At 40.7% G+C, this 19677-nt stretch overlaps 1 long non-coding RNA gene across 1 annotated transcript in view; it reads left to right on the forward strand.

Moving 5' to 3' along the window:
- The first annotated feature begins 11554 nt into the window (after positions 1–11554).
- The window catches only part of LOC140598532 (uncharacterized), a 29549-nt gene continuing 21426 nt past the window's right edge, over positions 11555–19677 (forward strand). The window contains exon 1 of the long non-coding RNA XR_012000969.1: positions 11555–11933. This is a non-coding gene — a long non-coding RNA (uncharacterized lncRNA). The remainder of the gene's footprint in view (positions 11934–19677) is intronic.

Genomic DNA, 19677 nt, shown 5'->3' on the forward strand with positions numbered 1-19677 from the left:
ATGTAAATATATTAGCCCTTTTTCACAATGAGGAACCAAGGCTTAAAGGAATTAAGTAACTTGTGAAAAATCAAACAATTAGGAATTTAGGTGTGCTGTGTGTTCTGTTTGGGGACCATGTTACAAGAAATGTTCCCAAAGTAGGCCATGGCTATAAACAAGATGATATGGGGACTAAACAAAGTGGCCTTAAGTAACAACAGCATCAGACCATAAAAAAATTATTCCCTTTAAAACTTCTTTGTAATTAACTTTATTACATCAAGGACAAAGTCTCAAACTGGTGCCAGTTTGTATGTATTGCTCCCGCAGTAATTGCTACTCTCTTCTTCTCTCTCTCTGTCTCCTTATTTCACTTAAGGGCAGGGAAGAATATAAACCCAGATTTTGTTTGCAGTGTAGAAATCTTCTACAACTTACTTAAGGCAATTAGTTCTGGTTTCTGATTTGCACTAGTAACAGAGTTCCATCATCAATAAAATTTTAGATAAAAGCCTTAAATTTACTTAAGGAAAGTATTAATTAGATAAGAGTACAGGTGGGCAGCCCTGGTGGCTCAGCGGTTTAGCGCCGGCTTTGGCCCAGGTTGTGGTCCTGAAGACACAGGATCAAGTCCCACATTGGGCTCCCTGCATGGAGCCTGCTTCTCCCTCTGCCTGTGTCTCTGCCTCTCTCTCTCTCATAAATAAATAAATAAATAAATCTTTAAAATTCAAACAGGGATTTTGTAATTTCTCCAGAGAGGCAACTTTCACATACCCTCTGTTGAATCGGTCTGGAATGTTCTTCTCATTTGCCACTCTCTTCTTTAGCTGGCTAGGAGTTAACATTTAATACAATGCTTGCCCTAATCTTTTTATAGCCACTAACTGCGGCTCCCTGGAAGCTTCCACATTTTGTTTCTGATAAACCACATGTTAGACATTTGCCCAAACAAAACATAAAGAAAGTGTTTGAACTCAGCCTGTGCTATTTTTGCATACTTTTACTTTATAGACAAGTGCTACAATAAAGACAACGTGTAAGTTTAGGGAGATAGAGCATGTAAGACCCCCAGACTTATTGGCCTGTGTACAGAACAAAATGTTTAATCCTTCAGAATATCTATCTGGAGGAAGAATCATTCCTGAAATGTTATAGTTTCAGTTGTGTGCTGAGTGTGAAGCAGGCCCCTAGTGGCTGTAGCCATCTGGCTTTTGGAGAATCAACTGGACCTGAGAAACCGCAGAACTCTTTTCTTTAACTTGTTTTTTTTTTAATTTTTTTATTATTATTTATTTACGATCGTCACAGAGAGAGAGAGAGAGAGAGAGAGAGAGAGAGGCAGAGACAGGCAGAGGGAGAAGCAGGCTCCATGCACCTGGAGCCCGACGTGGGATTCGATCCCGGGTCTCCAGAATCGCGCCCTGAGCCAAAGACAGGCGCCAAACCGCTGCGCCACCCAGGGTTCCCCTTTAACTTGGTTTTTAGTGGTAAAAGCCTGAGGCTGGATTGTTCAAATCTCCTTAGATTCTCAACATTCCAGAGTCCCCTTATTGTAAATTCCCTCTTGGGGCTTAAGCAATCATAAGTGGGTGTCTGTTACATATATACGAAAGAATCCAACTTTAAAACTGAAATTTTAAAACTTTTAAGGACATTAAACTGGTCACTAATATATTAGGCATCTGTATGTCTTAGTACATTTTTTTTTCACTATAAAAAACTCATCTACTCATTTCAAGAGCTAACAGGTAGGGTTAACTGCCTCTAAAAAGTATCAGTAAAGAAAAACACTCTTATTCAGTGAATTTATCAATGTAATGGGGCATATAAAACATGCACATACATAGCATTTCAGATTTCATTTTACCTTCACCAAAATTATGTTCTCATTAAAATGACCTAAATCTTTTGAATTAAAAGAACAGGAGTTTCTTAAAATATTCAATATTCTTCTGATATTAGTAATATATATATATATAATATATATAATAATTAGTAATATATATTAGTAATATATTACTATTAGTAATAGATAACATAAAATATATATTTATATATATATATATATATATATATATATATATATATATATATATATATAATGTTAACTCTAGGATTTTCGGCAGTAACATATTAGCCAGATTTTCAGGAATTTGTACTGGGAAGTCACAATAGCTGTTTTACTTCTTTTTGTAATGTATATCTTGAGAAATTTAGTACCTCTATACTTCCTGAAATTCTTCTCTATTACAATTATCCTTCCAACATACCACACACTTTCCTATGGCTTCATGTTTTTTTGATGCTATCTCTCCCCTCAAGTAAGTTTGCAAGGAAAACTTCTATTTATCTTGCAGAACCTGATTTAAATACCACCACCTCTGACAAGCATTCCCTATTTACTTTCTATCTCTACCTCTTGGAGTAGAAGCAATTTTTTACTTTCCGTTTATCTTTCATCATATCACTCTGTAAAACCATCTAGTATTTTTATGATCTGCTCTATTAGTAATTTCAGGTCTGTCATCCAAAGTTATCTAGAAGTCCCTTTATGGCAAAAAACAGGTCTTCTTCATAATTGTGTCTTTCTAGCACACTAGACAATTTCTGATTGTTTAGTACACGTTTGTTGTTGTAAACAAAGAAATTTCAGCTCAGAAAAATGTGATGAAAATTTCAGGTGATCCTAGAGTAATGGTTTTGAGAATTATTAAAAGGTTCTTAAGTACAATATTAAGGCTTTTTGTGGTTTAGATGTATTTTTTTTTCCATTTATGATTCTATTAAAGTTTTAAAAGTGTTTCAAAGTAGTTTTATCAATTTCTATTCCAAGCAACAGTGTATGAGAGTTCCAGTTGTTCCATATCTTACCAACACTGAGGGTTTTCAGATTATATTTATATATTTATATACACACACACACATTGCTTTTTAAACTATTTTGTTTTCTTTTTTTTCTTATCTTACAAACAGTAACAGTAGGAAATACTACTAGAAATAATCTTTTTCATGTGTGTATTCTATTTCATTATTAGCTCAGTACTATCACAAAAGCTACGAGAGAAGAATTAAGAAATCAGACAAGTTTCAACGTTATTGGTTGTTACATTCTGGTAAAAAATGTTATTAATCTAAATATATTTCTGAGACCATATACTTTATAGAAAAGTACTCATATATCACACACAACATGTTACTACCCTAAAGGAAAACTGATATAATCCTTATATAACATTTGTATATCATATCCAAATTAGGGTTTTACTTTCTTCCATTCTGATGTTGTCGGTTACTGATATAATTAACCATAGTAGTTCATCCTCAACAGGTAATACTGATTTCCTTTCCTGATTGCCCAAAAGCTCGGACATGAGGCAGAGGCCAAACACTGTTTTTTATAATAAGGTAGGGCAGTTTCACAGCCCCATGAAAAGGACTGTACCAGGAACTCTAATAATGCCTCAAGAAATGGACTCAAAATATAGCACAAAAGCAGCAGCTTTTATTTTTTAAGATTTAATTTATTTATTCATGAGAGACACACATAGAGAGGCAGAGACATAGGCAGAAGAAGAAGCAGGCTCCCTGTGGGGAACCCCATGTGGGGCCCGGTCCAGGACTCTGGGATCACTCCCTGAGTCAAATGCAGATGCTCAACCACTGAACCACCCAGGCATCCCATGGAGCAGCAGTTTGAAACACACCGAGGACAAACATTATATGTTCTCATTCATTTGAGGAATATAAATAATAGTGAAAGGGAATAGAAGGGAAGGGAGAAGAAATGAGTAGGAAATATCAAAAAGGGAGACAGAAAATGGAAGACTCCTAACTCTGGGAAACGAACTAGCGGTGGTGGAACGGCAGGAGGGTGGAGGGTGGGGGTAAATGGGTGGCAGGCACTGAGGGGGGCATTGACGGGATGAGCACTGGGTGTTATTATGTATGTTGGCAAATTGAACACCAATAAAAAATATATTTATTATTATAAAAAAAAAGAAAAAAATGAAACACACGGAGGAGATTGATTTCCTGATATCGCAACTTGTGCTGGGGGTGTAGGGATCTTCAGGAGCCTTCTCCAAGAACAAAAGAAATGATGGATGCAACGGCACTCCCCTACCCCTCAGCCTGTATATCTGGACAACTGCAGGATTCAGCATGAGTACTCTCCATTTAGCTTGCTAACACTCCATGCCTTACCCCAGTATTCTCCTGTGGACCTGTCCACTTCAACAAACCCTCAGCAGGAGTCAATCCAAAGCTGTGTCACAAGAGTGGCAGTGTGCAGGCAGCCCTAACAGGGACCAGCACCACTTCATAATGACTCCTGCCCTGGGGAGAGGGAAAGCAACCACACATACCAGTTTGACTGCAGCCGCAGCAGTGGGCTAGGGCCAGACATCTGTTCTGACTATAGGCTCCACCAACCAACCAAAGCTTCACAGGGCACAATGTAGGGAGCCTGCCCTGTAGTTCAGTGAGACTGAAGCTCTGGAAAACTGCTGGTCTGAGTAAACTCAAGCCCAAGGTGGGCCCCAGACTGACCTCTTAACAACACAGAGACCAAGCCCTAGCCACAACAGGCAAAGAGAACCATTGCAGACTACTGGACTAAAGACAAACACGAGTGAGCCTCAATAGTAGGGCACAGACAACCCACATAGGAGACACTTGAGAAGCATCAAGTTCTGGGGAACAGGGGACATTGCATTGCAAGGCACAACAGGACCTCTTTTTCAAAAGGTCACTATCGTTAAGGGCAGGATATGTAGCTGACATTCCAAGCACACAGAATCAGACACAGAGAATTAGACAAAATAAGGAGATAGAGGAATATGTCCCAAATAAAAGAACAGTACAGTATCAAAACAAGAGAGCTAAATGAAATGCAGATAATATGCCTGATAGAGAATTTAAAGAAATAGTCATAGAGATACTCACTAAATTTGAGTAAAGAGTGGAAAACCTCAATGGGACACTCAACAAGGAGATAGAGAACATAAAAAAGAACCAGTCAGAGATGAAGAACTCAGTAACTGAAATTAAAAACACACTGGATAGAAGAGAGGAAGCAGAACTCAAGGAGGCAGAAGAATGAGGTCAGTGACCTGGAAGGCAGAGCTACAGTAAGCAATCGAGCTGAATAAGTAGGAGAAAAAAATAATAATAATAAATGAAAATAGATTTAGGGAACTCAACAACAACATCAAGCATAGTAACATTTGCATACTAGGAATCCCAGAAGAAAGAGAAGAGGGGGTTGAAAATGTATTTGAAGATATAGTAGCTGAACGCTTCCCAAATCTGAAGAAGGAAACAGAAATCCAGATTTAAGAGGTACAGAGAGCCCCCAACAAAATCAACCCATGGAGGTCCACACCAGACACACAGCAATTAAAAACAGCAAAAAGTAGTGGGAAAAAGAATTTTAAAAGCAGCAAGAGAAAAGAAAATAGTCACAAACAAGGGAAACCCCATAACACTATAAGCTGATTTTATTTATTTTTTGTAATATGTTCTTATTCTTTATTGCAATAAAGATAAACCATGTATTCAAACAAAAATGTAGTAAAAGGCCTATCCAAAATGAAATTCTCCTATAGTTAAAATTCTTTTTTTATAATAAATTTATTTTTTATTGGTGTTCAATTTGCCAACATACAGAAAAACACCCAGTGCTCATCCCGTCAAGTGCCCCCCTCAGTGCCCGTCACCCATTCACCCCCACCCCCCGCCCTCCTCCCCTTCCACCACCCCTACTTCGTTTCCCAGAGTTAGGAGTCTTTATGCTCTGTCTCCCTTTCTGATATATCCCCCACATTTCTTCTCCCTTCCCTTATATTCCCTTTCACTATTATTTATATTCCCCAAATGAATGAGACCATATAATGTTTGTCCTTCTCCAATTGACTTACTGCACTCAGCATAATACCCTCCAGTTCCATCCACGTTGAAGCAAATGGTGGGTATTTGTCATTTCTAATGGCTGACTAATATGCCATTGTATACATAAACCACATCTTTATCCATTCATCTTTCGATGGACACCTAGGCTCCTTCCACAGTTTGGCTATTGTGGACATTGCTGCTATAAACATCAGTGTGAAGGTGTCCTGGCGTTTCATTATAAGCTGATTTTAGCAAAAATTTTGTGGGCCAGAAGGGAGTGACATGATATATATAAAGTGCTGAAAAAAACATCTGCAACCACGAATATTCTAACCAACAAGGCTATCATTCAGAATAAAAGGAGAGAATTAGTTTCCCAAACCAAAGTTAAGGGAATTCATCACACCTAAACTAACTTTACAAGGAATGTTAGAGGGGAGGCTTTGAGTGAAAAAGAAAGACCATAAGCAGGAGTAAGAAGAATAAGAAGCAAAAAGCAGTGAGTCTACAAAAACTAGTCAAGGGATTCATGAATTAAAAAGATGTAAAGTATGTCACCATACACATAAAATGTTTTGGAGAGAGTAAAAATTAAGTGCTTTTAGAATGGATTCAAACTTAAGGGGACCATCAACTTAAAATAGGCTGCTTTATGCATAAGATGTTATACGTAAACCTGATGGTAACCACAAATCAAAAACTGGCAACACATATGCAAAAAAGAAAGAGAAATGAATCCAAGTAATCCACTAAAGAAATCAGCAAACTGTGAGAGATAAGAGGTATGTTCTCTAATGTCCCTACTTTGTTGAAGGTTTTTATCATGAGTGTATGTTGTACTCTGTCGAACACATTACATCTACTGAAATTAGTGTTATTATTATTTTTTAAAGATTTTTATTTATTTATTCATGAGAGACACAGAGAGAAAGAGAGAGGCAGAGAGATAGGCAGCGGGAGAAGCGGGCTCCATGTAGGGAGCCCAACATGGGACTTGATCCCGGGTCTTCAGGACCACACCCTAGACTGAAGGCAGCGCTGAACCGCTGAGCACCTGGGCTGCCCTATTATTATTTTTTAAAGATTATTTATTTATTTATTCATGAGAGACACACGCACACAGATAGAGGCAGAGGCACAGGCAGAGGAAGAAGCGGGCTCTATGCAAGGAGCCTGACATGGGACTCGACCCCAGGTCTCCAGGATCATGCCCTGGGCTGAAGGCAGCGCTAAACTGCTGAGCCACCCAGGCTGCCCTCTACTGAAATTTTTACATGGGTTTCATCCTTTCTTTTATTGATGTGATGTATGATATTGATTGATATGTGAATATTAAACCACCAGCCTCCCTGGAATAATATCTTACTTGATTATGGTGAATGATTTTTTAATGTACTGTTGGATTCTGTTTGCTAATATTTTGTTAAGGATTTTTGCATCTATATTCATCAGAAACAATGAATTGCCTGTAGTTCTCTTTCTTTTTCTTTCTCTTTCTTTTCTTTCTTTCTTTCTTTCTTTCTTTCTTTCTTTCTTTCTTTCTTTCTTTCTTTCTTCTTTCTTTCTTTCTTTCTTTCTTTCTTTTTTTCTTTTTGGTAGTGTCTTCATCTGGTTTTGGTAGTAGGGTAATACTGGCCTCATAAAATGAACTTGGAAGCTTTTCTTCCTCTCTTTTTTGGAACAGTTTGAGAAGAACAGGTATTAACTCTTTAAATGTTTGATAGAATTTGCCTGTGAAGCCATCTGGCCCTGGGCTTTGATTCAAATGCAGACCTTTTCCCAAAGTCCTTGCTCTTAACCTGTATCATATACCTAGACAAGAAGATGCTGTGGATAGCAGATATAAATGTTGTGAGACAGAAGAATATTCAAGCTTCACCCTTCGCATTCATATCTTCATCCAAGTCCATTATACTTAAATGAAAAGGCCCCATTTCAGATTTGTGAGGATCTTCTGGGGCTTCTTTTACCTATCAGTAAAATTTTCCTACAATGGTGGAGGTTTTGTTTTTGTTTTTGTTTTTTTTATTCAAAAGAAGTTAGAAATGGAAATGATAGAGAATAGTTTTCCCTCTCTGTCTAGACAAATGCATTTCTCTTAACAGCTCTCTTGAATCTTGGTGAAGATAGAGACTCTAGAGCGAGTAAAACTGCTACTCTTCCCAACACCTGCTCTCACTGTATGAGGACTAGGGATAATCAGAGAAGTAGATCTTAATGTGCATCATATGCTTCACTAGACTGGCATTGTTCCAGACAAATAAATTACTTGACTACAGAAGGTGCAGTTATAATGGAATTTCAACTAAGCAATAACAACGATAATGGCAAAAAATAACAATATTAATAACTATGGATTTGTGGGCTTTCTAAATTGTTCAGAAATGTGAGGTCCACAACTGATGTGTCTGCTGTCCAATGCTTGATTTGTGGTATAGATCAAAAACTTTTCCTTGGGTGGCTCAGTTGGTTAAGCATCTGCCTTTGGCTCAGGTCATGATCCCAAGACCGTGGGATGGAGCCCATCAGGCTCTCTGCTCAGTGGGGAACCTATTTCTCAGTCTCCCTGCTTACCACTCCACCAATTTGTGCGCTGTCTCTGTGTCAAATAAGTAAATAAAATCTTTTAAAAACATTTTCCTGGGGGATCCCTGGGTGGTTTTTTTTTGTACAAAATTTTCAGTTTTATTATAAAAATGCCCACACAACAAAGATTGTCATAAGTCATTTCTTGGCTCTACTTGCATTCAGCACTTGCTCTTGAGCAGCTTTCTTTGCTTTTCCCATCTCGACAAGTTCCTTATATCGCTTCATGCAGTCCTTCTTTGTCCTGCCAGGCACTGCTTCTGCTATTTTTTCCCACCTTTCAGGTGTATTTACTGGGTACGTTTTTAAATCCTGTTCCAAAAGCTTCTGTTCTTCTGTTGTCCAAGGGGTGAAATCTGTGCACGGGCCTTCAAATCGTTCTGAAGGTGTCGCATTGTTGGCTTGAGGCACCACTCCATGCTCTTTTTTAAATTTATCAAAAGCCCTTTTGTTTATGTCATCTTTTTGAAGAGGGTCAAGTTTTTGAAGACTCTTTGCTTTGCCAATAACATCTTTGGCAGTTCTCTTGACTCCAGAAGAAGCGTGTATAGTCTTATCATTAGCGATAACTTCCCATCTTGAATTTGTTCCAGCAAGGAAGAGGTTCACAGCTTTAATTAGTAATTGCAAATCATCTTCTGACCAGTTTTTACTGCCATTTCCACTTCCACCAGTTCATTTCTCTGCATTCTTGGATGCTTGTCGCATTCGAGCCTCACCTTCCTCTTTCTCTTTTCTAATCTGCTCATTTATTTCTTCTGTTTTTTCCAGAGCAGCCTTTCTTACTTCCTTTGTAGATGATGTGAGTGTTTCATTCAAACACTGTAAACTTAGGCACTTAGCGCCTGCCTTCTGCCCAGGGCATGATCCTGGAGACCTGGGATGGAGTCCCATGTCGGGCTCCCTGCATGGAGCCTGCTTCTCCCTCTGCCTGTGTCTCTGCTTCTCTCTCTCTCTCTCTCTCTCTCTCTCTCTCTCTCTCTGTCTCTCATGAATAAATAAATAAATCTTAAAAAAAACTTTTCCTCGAAAAATCATGTGAAATTTACATACAGGGAAATTCACAGAACACAATTTTTTTATTGTCCATTTGGTCAGGGACTAATTGCCATATTAAAATCACCCTCTGTCAGCTATTTTTTTTTCTAATGTATATTGATTGGTTTCTTATTTAATCAGACTTACACATTTTATTTCCATTGAATATGGAATTCTAATTCCTTACTATTTAACCTTAACTCAAATCTTACCCTCTCTTTTAATAAATTAGGACATACCAATCTTGTAAAATATTATTTCTAATTATCGGTTAGTACATTCCACTCTCTTCTTTCATCTGACAGGTGAGACACACAATCACTCAATCTTCATGCAAAGATATATGACGATGTAATACAGTTTTACAGAATACTGTGTATGTTATTTCTATTACATAATTCATTTTAGTGTTTCCATCCATCAAAATATAGCGTTCATCTGAAACTTCTCTAATAATTCTTTTGCCTCTTATGTACAGAGATAGATAAATGAAGTGACTGTCTTACAACATGTAATAGGTTGACTTATTTGTTTGTATGTGGGGATTTATACAGTGATTTGTCTCCAAAGAGGAAGTGAAATAATTTTTTTAAATGGAAAACATAAAAATTTTAATGTGAAGACTACAGGGAAGGCTTTAATGAAGGAGAAGGCTGACATATTTTCCTGATAATGACAACACAGACATTGTTAAATTTCTTTGCGAGGACAATGAGAAAAAAGTTAGGAGGGTGCTTTTATAAAGTCATTGTTATTATTACTCAAGTCAATGAGCTGTTAAGTACAAGCTTAATTATGACCTATGTTCATCATCTTGATACTTAATAACGCACCAGATGCACTTTCCCTGCTTTGTCAATTGCCTGATCTGGGATCCCTGGGTGCCCAGCGGTTTAGCGCCTGCCTTTGGCCCAGGGATCCTGGAGACCCGGGATCGAATCCCACGTCGGGCTCCAGGTGCATGGAGCCTGCTTCTCCCTCTGCCTGTGTCTCTGCCTCTCTCTCTCTCTCTCTCTCTCTCTCTCTCTCTGTGACTATCATGAATAAAAAAAAAATTGGCTGATCTATCAGTTGACTGAGCATTCCCTGCCAAATGTGACTGTCTTCCATCTCCAGAGGAGATAGCTGGTTTACCCACATCTAGACTTCATCGTTTTCTTCCCAAAATATTTGTTCCCTGAGACAGGTTCCATCGGAAATTAGGTCGGAAATTAGGTCGGAAATTTGTTGTTTACTCAAATTTGTTACTCAAATTTGTTCCATCGGAAATTAGGTCGGAAATTTGTTGTTGACCACATCTTAGGTCAGAAGAAACAAATGAAACAATATCTCATCTTGATAAATGATTGAGATACGGTCAGATGACATACTAATTTTAAAAGTGTGTTAATCCCACCTAAATATAGATGACGAATTAATTTAAACGTGGGCTAACCGGCCTGCTCTGCACTGCATCCAGGTGATGCCTTTGCTCTCAAGTTAACCTGATTGCGCAGAGGTGCCCTTGTTCCCTGACTTCATCCCCAAACCATCAGGATTATTTCAGTTTACCTTCTCCTTTTCCCAGAACATCCTGTTTGGAGTCATGCAAAGGGAGTGTTTGCTGCAAAGAAGCCTAATTCATAGTTAACATTGTCCTTATCATGGACATACTACGTAGGGGAATGCCTCTGCTGGAGGTCACCCACCAGGACCCACAAACCTGTGGCCCACACCCAGGCTGGCTGGGCTCCAGACAGGTTGATTTGGCTCCTTCCAGACCCAAGCCCAGGGCGCTGGGCGGTCGTGGTTCACCCAGGGTGGGGGCAAAGTGCCCAGGGTAGCAGCACTTCTTATTTTTGGTGGAAACTGCCCCTCGCTCTGGCTTTCAGGACCTGGGGGTGTGCGCACTCATCGCGACAGTCCCTCTCTTAAGTGAGGCACTCCGCGCCCCCCCCACCCCCAATCACCTCTGCGCGCCCCCCTGCAGCCCTTGCAGCGCCCAGCGCACCCCAATGGCGGCCACTGAGCTTCCTGCAAGCTCCCAGTTGCCTCCGTCGCCGCCTGGGAATCTGGGGCCCCAGGGGACTGCGAGCCCTGGTGTCCGTGGGACACAGGGAGGACGCAGCCGCTGTGCCTGCCCCACCCGCCACCCCTGGGAGCGGGGAGGCCCGGAGAGGCGGGGCGCGGCCAGCAGCTGGCCTGGGGCAGGAGCAGCGCCGCCCACAGCCCGGGCCTGGAGCCCAGCGGAGGGGGAGCGGCGGGGGCAGAGCTCTCCTCCGCGGGGGAGGGCCCCCAGCGGGGGGCACAGCAGCACCAGGCAGCTGCCCGGAGGCCGCGGGGTCCTGGAGCGGGGGTGGGGGGGCAGCTGCAGCGGGAACAGGCCTCCGTGGAAGCGTGGCTGGTGATCACCGGGACTTCACCTTCTCTTACTTTGTTAGGAAAGCCACCAGGTAAGGAGGGGACCCCCGGAGGACGCGCCGGGCGCTGAGTGGCCTGGGGCTCAGCTCGCCCCCTTCCTGAACCTCCCCCCTTCCTTCACCCTTAAAGGAGCTCTGTTCCCAGGCCCTTTGCTTTCCAAGGAGGGCTTTGGTCCCGCTGGGCCATAGAGATCTCTACTCCGAGGCAGGTACAGCCCAGACGCCAGGCGTGGGGTTCGATGCAACTTTCTCACAAAGTTAGATGCAACAGTGCACAGGCTGGACCCCCTCCCTCGACCCGCCCCCCACCCCCTGCCCTGGCATCCCCAGGGCAAGATTGTTCAGACACCCCGCTCAGAGGCCTCCCCCCCCTCTAGCCTCCGGGGCCCCCTAAATCTTAGCGCCCCTCAAACCATGTTGGAGCCCTTCCCTGCAGCTCCTCCGGGAGCACCATTTCCAGCCTGGTCGCAGCGGCTCCGCTCCACCCCAGGCCGCTCGCCGGCCCTCAGGGGGGGCGGGGAAGCCGGCGGGGGAGAGCGCGGGGAGCCCTAAGGCAGCACCATGCCGGAGTCCTCCCGGAGTGAGTGGGGTCGCCTCCGCCCCCGCAGTCCCTCCCGGGCTCCGCGCTTCCTTCCACTCTCTGGCTGCGCCCAGGGCGGCGCTGGGGAGGGCGGCGGCGGCGGAGGGCAGGTGCCCTTTGGGGACCAAACAAGGTACTTCCCGAGCATCCCCCCTCCCACTTCCCTTGGGGGCGCGGGGCTGGGTGCGGGGTGGGGGCGTCGGGGTCAGCCGGGGGCGGGGGTGCTCCCCTGGAAGCGGACTGATAGGGTTCTCTGCCTTCATTCTCTTCGTGTAGTCCTACTTAGGGACCTCAGAAGCGGCTCTTGTTTTTCTGTTTGTTTGTTTTTTCACAAAAGGCTGTTTCTCCTAAAGCTTTGGTGTCCCTGTCATCCCTGTTGGGGTTTGGGGACAGAGCCGACCTCTTCGGGCAACTCTGATCTCCAGGGTTTCGTTACTCCCCGTCCTTGTAAAGTCTTTAAAAAAAGACTTTTTTTAAAGCTATGGTTATTAAAACGTATGTGTGTATATATTCTTATATACTATCTGTAAGAGTTCATGTTGAGTAAAAGTCAGAAAAGGAAAGTGTAAAATATTTAAAGAGTAGCACAGACCATTAATTGTAAGAGTTAAAAAGCACCAAAAGCTGTCAGTTTAAAGAATATAATCTAAGAGCTTGTGTGTAGTCAGGGGTTCTGGTTTGGGCTGATATTTGGTGGCATTAACTGGGTATTTAAGAGATTACTCAGTTGTTGATTATAAAAATTCCAAATTTCTAAACCCAGCGTGATTCATATGGTTGTGGTAAAAACTTATTGCAGACATTTTCACTTTAGAGCTAGGATTGTTTTTTTAACTAGAAGCTCACATTACTTTGCTTTTTTCCCTTTTGTTACACGCTGTAAGTGTAAAATGAGTCTGTGATTCAGAACCCCATGAAACAGATCGTTCTGTAGAAACATTTAACATTTTTTAAATTTAAAATAAATTTGGATTCACTTAGATTGGGCATCCGTGCCTGTAAACAGGCATGTTGATGGAATATTTCTACCTTATTTGATTTAATTGTTGTCATTTGACATTCATGCGTGCTTTTTTATCCTATCCCCAGACTGAATGATCTGTCCTCACAAGTAGTCCCTGAACAGGATGAAGGTTTCTGGCATTCCTAAATTCTTATTTATATACCTGTGAAGGGGATCCCTGGGTGGCTCAGAGTTCAGTGCCTGCCTTCTGCCCAGGGCATGATCCTGGAGACCTAGAATGGAGTCCCACGTCAGGCTCCCTGCATGGAGCCTGCTTCTCCCTCTGCCTGTGTCTCTGCACACACCCCCCCCCCCCCCGGTCATGAGTAAATAAATAAAATTTAAAAAATACCTGTGAAAATTGGTTGACCTTGAAAGGAGTTCTGCTGCTATATTACATTGATTGTTATAACTTATCTTCAAACACAGAGCTAAGCACCTAGTTTAAAGAAAGCTACAAGCTTGGGGCATAGATGCTTTTTAGGAATCGCAGCCTCAAAGGAAAAAAAAAAGGAATCGCAGCCTCTTTATGTGAATTTGAGTGTCAATTGAAGAATTCATAACATAATCTATAGGCAGAAAAATTATTTTGAGACTTGCAAACTACAACGTATGGAAAATCCCACCCTCACTGTTCTACCTGCCTGTGTACATACCCTGTGAACTAAGGGCTCTAATCTTCATGCATTTGCAAATGAAGGCTTCTGGTGCCAGTGCCACTTTAACAGCTCTTCTTCTTGCCATCATACTAAAATAATGTTACCTTTCATTATTTACTAAACTTCTCTGCCAAGGAGGGTGATGTTTTACATCATTTAGTATTGTAGGAGTAGCATGGTTGACTTTTTATTGCTTTGTTTTGTACGAGGCAAAGAGAATATTCAGAATATTTGGCATTTAATGGAAATAGGAATTACTAAGTGAGGACAAGTTTTTATGACCGCTTGGATCAAAGTCCAGAAACAGAAGTCTTACACTTCCGTGTAGCTTTCAGCGATAGACTTTTTATTTGACACTGCAAAACTGTGCTGAATTAGTTCACATTCCTGGTCCTGTGTCTAGGATTTTTTTCACTTCTTTTCTTTTCTTCTCTCTTTCTTTGTTTCTGTCATAATTTTTCTCATCTCTAAAAGCTGTAATATTCTTATTTGCAAAATAGTTCTATTAAAATCAGATGAAATAAATTTAACACCAATAAAAGATAAATGTATTATAAAAAATTCAAATGAAATAAAATCAGATGATAGATATCAAATAAATATTGCCATCCACTTTTTCAAAAGATACTGTTTCTGTGAATATATAGGAATATAATTCCAATTATCAGATAAATGATTTGTGAGGCATATGTTATTAAGTTGTCACTAGTGTTGAAGATAATAAAACTCTATGGTTATTGACTCAGTCTGACTTCGGTCTTATTTATAATAATTTTATGGTGGTAATTCTGATGCGGTGATGACCTTTTCTTTTTGTATGGTTTATAAACAGCGTTCATATAGCCAGCTTTAAGCTGCTCTTTAGTACTCACCTCAAGATGTGCAGTTTTTAGTATTTTGAATATGTTGTGCAACAAAATTTTCTTTTTAGTAATTCCACCTAAATATTTAAAATATCCGAAACTGGCTTTTAAGTTTCAAAGGTAGAATTTGTACCTTCATCCTTATCTGAATACAGAGAAGGTTTCCTAAGGTTTGAAACACAAAATAACTTAGGACTTTGCTTGAACTTCCTACTGCATTTTAAGAATCCTCAAGAAAGATTTCTTCTGTAGTTGAAAAGGCTACACAGAACTGTTTGGTGTTTATTAGTTTATCCCCCAAACATTTTTCAACCTAATATTTTATTAAACCTGTAACTGTTATGTCGAATTAGATGTGTTCTTTGTTCTCAGAGCTGATTGTAGGATGACAGCCTCTTCCTAGGAGGAAAGTCTTCCATAAGGACCACTGGGCAATTAAACAAATCACTGAGTTGATTGATCGTGGAGGGTTCAAAACGACTAATTTCTGAATTTAGGATGCAGTCTAGTTACTGACTTTGCAGGACTTCCTATGAAATTAGTTTAGCTGGATAGATGCGGATTCAGTTGACCAGTGTTTACAGCTGATTGATGTGGTCGCGGTGATATCTGTTATATCAGGCTCTGAGTAAAAACCGCCTGTGAGCTACATACCTAGGAATAAAAAATGAAGGAAGGCTTTCCAATATAGGAGTCATTCATTTGATATTTAGCTCTGTAGTCTTATTTACCGACTTGGTATTCCCACTTAACTTGAACTATATATATATTTTTTACGATGTAAGTGCTTTATTCATTTTCTCTAACTGGTAGAAATTTACGCTTACTGCCAAGCAAATGTTTAAGGCAGGTAAAGCCAAGTACTCACTTGGCTTAAGTTTTGACACTGCAAAACTGTGCTGAATTAGTTAAGAACTTGAGTTCTTAAGAGTCATTTTGCTAAGTATTCTAAAAACCTTTTAAGAAGCTCTTAAGGATATCTATTTATTTCTCTGGTTTGTAGTTTGTACTGAACATGCTATTTAAAGTGTTATGTGCCATTGGTAGCTTCTGTTTTCCTCGAGACTTTTCCTCTGATTCTGAATTGTAAAGTCAACCTTTTGGAAATTACATTTTCTGAATAATTTTATTAAAACTAAACTTGGGACTGAAAAGATCCTCTTCTAGTATCATATCTCTAGTGATAACTATAAAAAATAGCCATCCTTATTTCTGCTCTCTGTACATATACCGAGGTATAAGAAAAGATCCGGATCTCTTAAGCTGATGAAATAATTAAAACACACACACACACACACACACACACACAGAATTTTTGCACTTTAGAGTTAGAGAGGATCATGAAATCCGGTGTTTCTCAGACTTAAGTAGTGTTCCCCTGCTAAAGACAGTCTTATTCATCTCTAGCATATTAGAAAGCATTTGGTCATAAGTAACATAAACCCTACTTGGATGCATATAAAATTGACTTACATGATTAAGTGCCTGGAGATTGGTTTGGTTATGAAATTGAGCTGATCAAATACCCGTCAAGATTCTGTTTGTCTGTATGTCTGTTTAATCTGTTTGTCCTTCCTTCAGTCCATCCATTCACCTCTTCTTCCTTCTTTCTTTCCTTCTGTCCATCTACCCTTCCAGTTTTTGGTCTTATGCTGTGTTGGCTTTATTCTGTACGTTTTCTTTATAGGCTGGAAGCCTTTTTGGTGCAACTTTCGGTGGCTCTTAATATTCTGAAACTAGAGAAATACCTTGTTATTTGTGTCAGTCCTCTCAAAATTACTCTGGCCCTGCTTGGGTCATGTGCCAGCTCTGGACCAATCACTGTGTCCAGAAGAATAGGTTTATCCAAGGGGTGGATAAGCCACAATCTGAAATGCCTTTGGGGGAGAGGGAATTTCCTAAAAGAAAGCGATGTAGACACAGCAAGAAGTTCCAGATACCTACCATCTAGTGCCGGGCTTCCTTTTATTTAATGTTAGTTAAACGTGGAATTCTTAAGAGCTGGTATAATGCTGCCATAATTACAGCATTTTTCCAATTGTAATACCGAAATAAATTTGTGAGTTAATTACGAACTAAAATGGTACAACCCCAGCCAGATACAAGTTGACAGCATTTATTAAATCACCCTTTTAGAGTGAATCTGGCCCTGCCTGCCCAGTAAAGGGTCTGCTGAGGTCAGCTCACCTTTGCTACAGTTGCCTTAATGATGATTGACTTCTTCCCCTGGGTCTGCTCAGTCAGGAAGCTTTTATTCCAATAGCACAGCATACCAACTTTGGGTTTTCCTTGGTCTGAAAGCATATTTGCATATCAAGGTGGTCTCTTTTCAAGATTTCCCTTTGTTCTGCGACCACTAAACTGCAGTGTGATTGTGAACACAAATATATACCTGACTGCCAAAATTGCAGGACAGTGCTTGATTCCAAGGTGGTCATCCCAGTATTTTAAAGTATACTTCTTTCACCTTCTTTCTCTCCTCCTCCTCCTCCTCCTCCTCCTCCTCCTCCTCCTCCTCCTTCTTCTTCTTCTTCTTCTTCTTCTTCTTCTTCTTCTTCTTATTGTTATTATTATTATTATTATTATTATTATTATCATCAGTGTGGAAACACAAAATTTAAGACACTTTCATAGAAAAATTACAGATCTCCACAACACACTTGTTTGGGGTCCCTCCAATTGGAGGTGCCCCCAAGTGCCAAACCAGCACAGTCTTTCCCATATCTCAGCTGCAAAACAAATCAGTTTACATATTTACAGCATAGACGTCAGTGACTATGTTTTCTTTCAGAGATAAGTAGGATTTCCTTTAAGGAATATTTTTCACACATGTGTTTGTGAGTGCACGGAAATTTACAGAACACATCTCTTTCAACTCTCAGTCAAGTGTGAATGTAAAACCACATGAAGCAGTTATGCATTTAATTTGTATCGGGTCCCAGTTAGCTTCTCAGATGTTTTCATAGCTGGAGAAAACTTGGAAATACTAGATAACTTCAGGCAGAGCGTTCATGTCCTTTCCATGCCAGATCCAAGAGAACTAATCACTGTAATATCGGAGTAGAGGTTATTTGAGGATATCACTTGGAGGTGCTCCGAATCTCCCCAGCTTCATTTAATAGTCTATTATAGTGTAGTCATCTTTTCTTTATCTAAAGCAGTACTCCTCAAAGGGGATGCTGTGGGGGTACCTAGGTGGTCTAGTTGGTTAAGTGTCCAGCTCTTGATTTTGGCTCTGGTCATGACCTGAGGGTTGTGAGATCAAGCCCCACCTTGGACTCCATCCTGGGCATGGACCCTGCTTAAGATTCTCTCTCTCTCCCTCTCACTTTTTTCCCTCCCCAGCTTCTCTCTCTCCCCCTCTCAAAAAGAAAAGGTGAGGGATGCTATTGGAGTTCGATGGTGGCTTTTTTATGTTGTTTTGAGACACTGTACAACACATTGCAGGATATTTAACATCCCAAGGCCCCAGACACTAATTGCCAGAGTGCCCCCATCATACTGACCCACATTTCCAAATGCCCCCAAGGACATACTATTACGTACATACTACTTGGTTAGAAGCCATTGTTCCAAACTCTTTCATATTGATTTCTAGTGATGAATACTGTGTAAAGGCCCCAGATAGGACAAATCTTAGCTTCAAACCCTGGAGCTATCTCTTTCAAAGATTATGACCTTAGGTGCTTCATTTGCCTCCTCTGTAAAATGGGGATAGCATTTACTTTGTAGGGTTCTTAAGAAATTTAAAGGAAATAATGTATATTTTCTTCTCTCTCCTAGAATGAATTTCAGTAGTTTACTCTTTTATCTTTATCTTGAGAATCATCAGCACCTTAAATATAATCACAGACAGTCATTGCTTTATTCTGGCAAGTGGGAATTAGAACAAATGAATGGTGATTTTATAGATTTTAAGAGTCCTTATTTTTTACATGAATGTTAATTAATGATTTGAACAGAACCATTTGTGAATTCTGTGAGGTACTGGAAAAGGAAGTGGAAGGGGAGCTCAGACCTCCCAGTGCTGTCCCCAGCATTGGAATTGGCCCAAATTAATAACCCTCAGCTTTAAAGTGAGAGAGGGTAGGGAATCAAAGCAGAGACATTCATTAGTGAGCTTAAAAATCTCTTTCAGGTCTCCTAACTCAGGGAAAAGAACTAGGGGTGGTGGAAGGGAAGGTGGGCGGGGGGTGAAGGTGACTGGGTGACAGACACTCAGGAGGGCACTTGAAAGGATGAGCCCTGGGTGTTATTCTATATGTTGGCAAATTGAACACCAATAAAAAAAAATTTATGAATAAAAAAATCTCTGCTCTAAGCATTCTTTTTTTAGGCTTATTTGAGAGAGCAAGAGAGAGAGCATGCACACAAACAAAAGAATACAAGCAGGGGGAGCTGCAGAAGGAGGAGGGAGAAGCTGACTCTCCCCTGAGCAGGGAGCCTGATGCCCATGGTTCCTTGCTCTATCCCAGGACCCTGAGATCATGACTTGAGCCAGAGGCAGATGCTTAACCGACTAAGCCACCAGGTGCCCCAGCACTAAGCATTCTTGATTCTCACAAGGAGAGCAGAGTGTCAGATTCTCAGATTCAATAGTTTTCTTCTTTAACTACTTTCCAAATATATGAGTAGTGGATGCAGGTCAAATCATTCAAACAGTGTAACTCAA

The sequence above is a fragment of the Vulpes vulpes genome, chromosome 4 (assembly GCF_048418805.1).
Source record: "Vulpes vulpes isolate BD-2025 chromosome 4, VulVul3, whole genome shotgun sequence".
Classification (NCBI taxonomy): Eukaryota; Metazoa; Chordata; class Mammalia; order Carnivora; family Canidae; genus Vulpes; species Vulpes vulpes.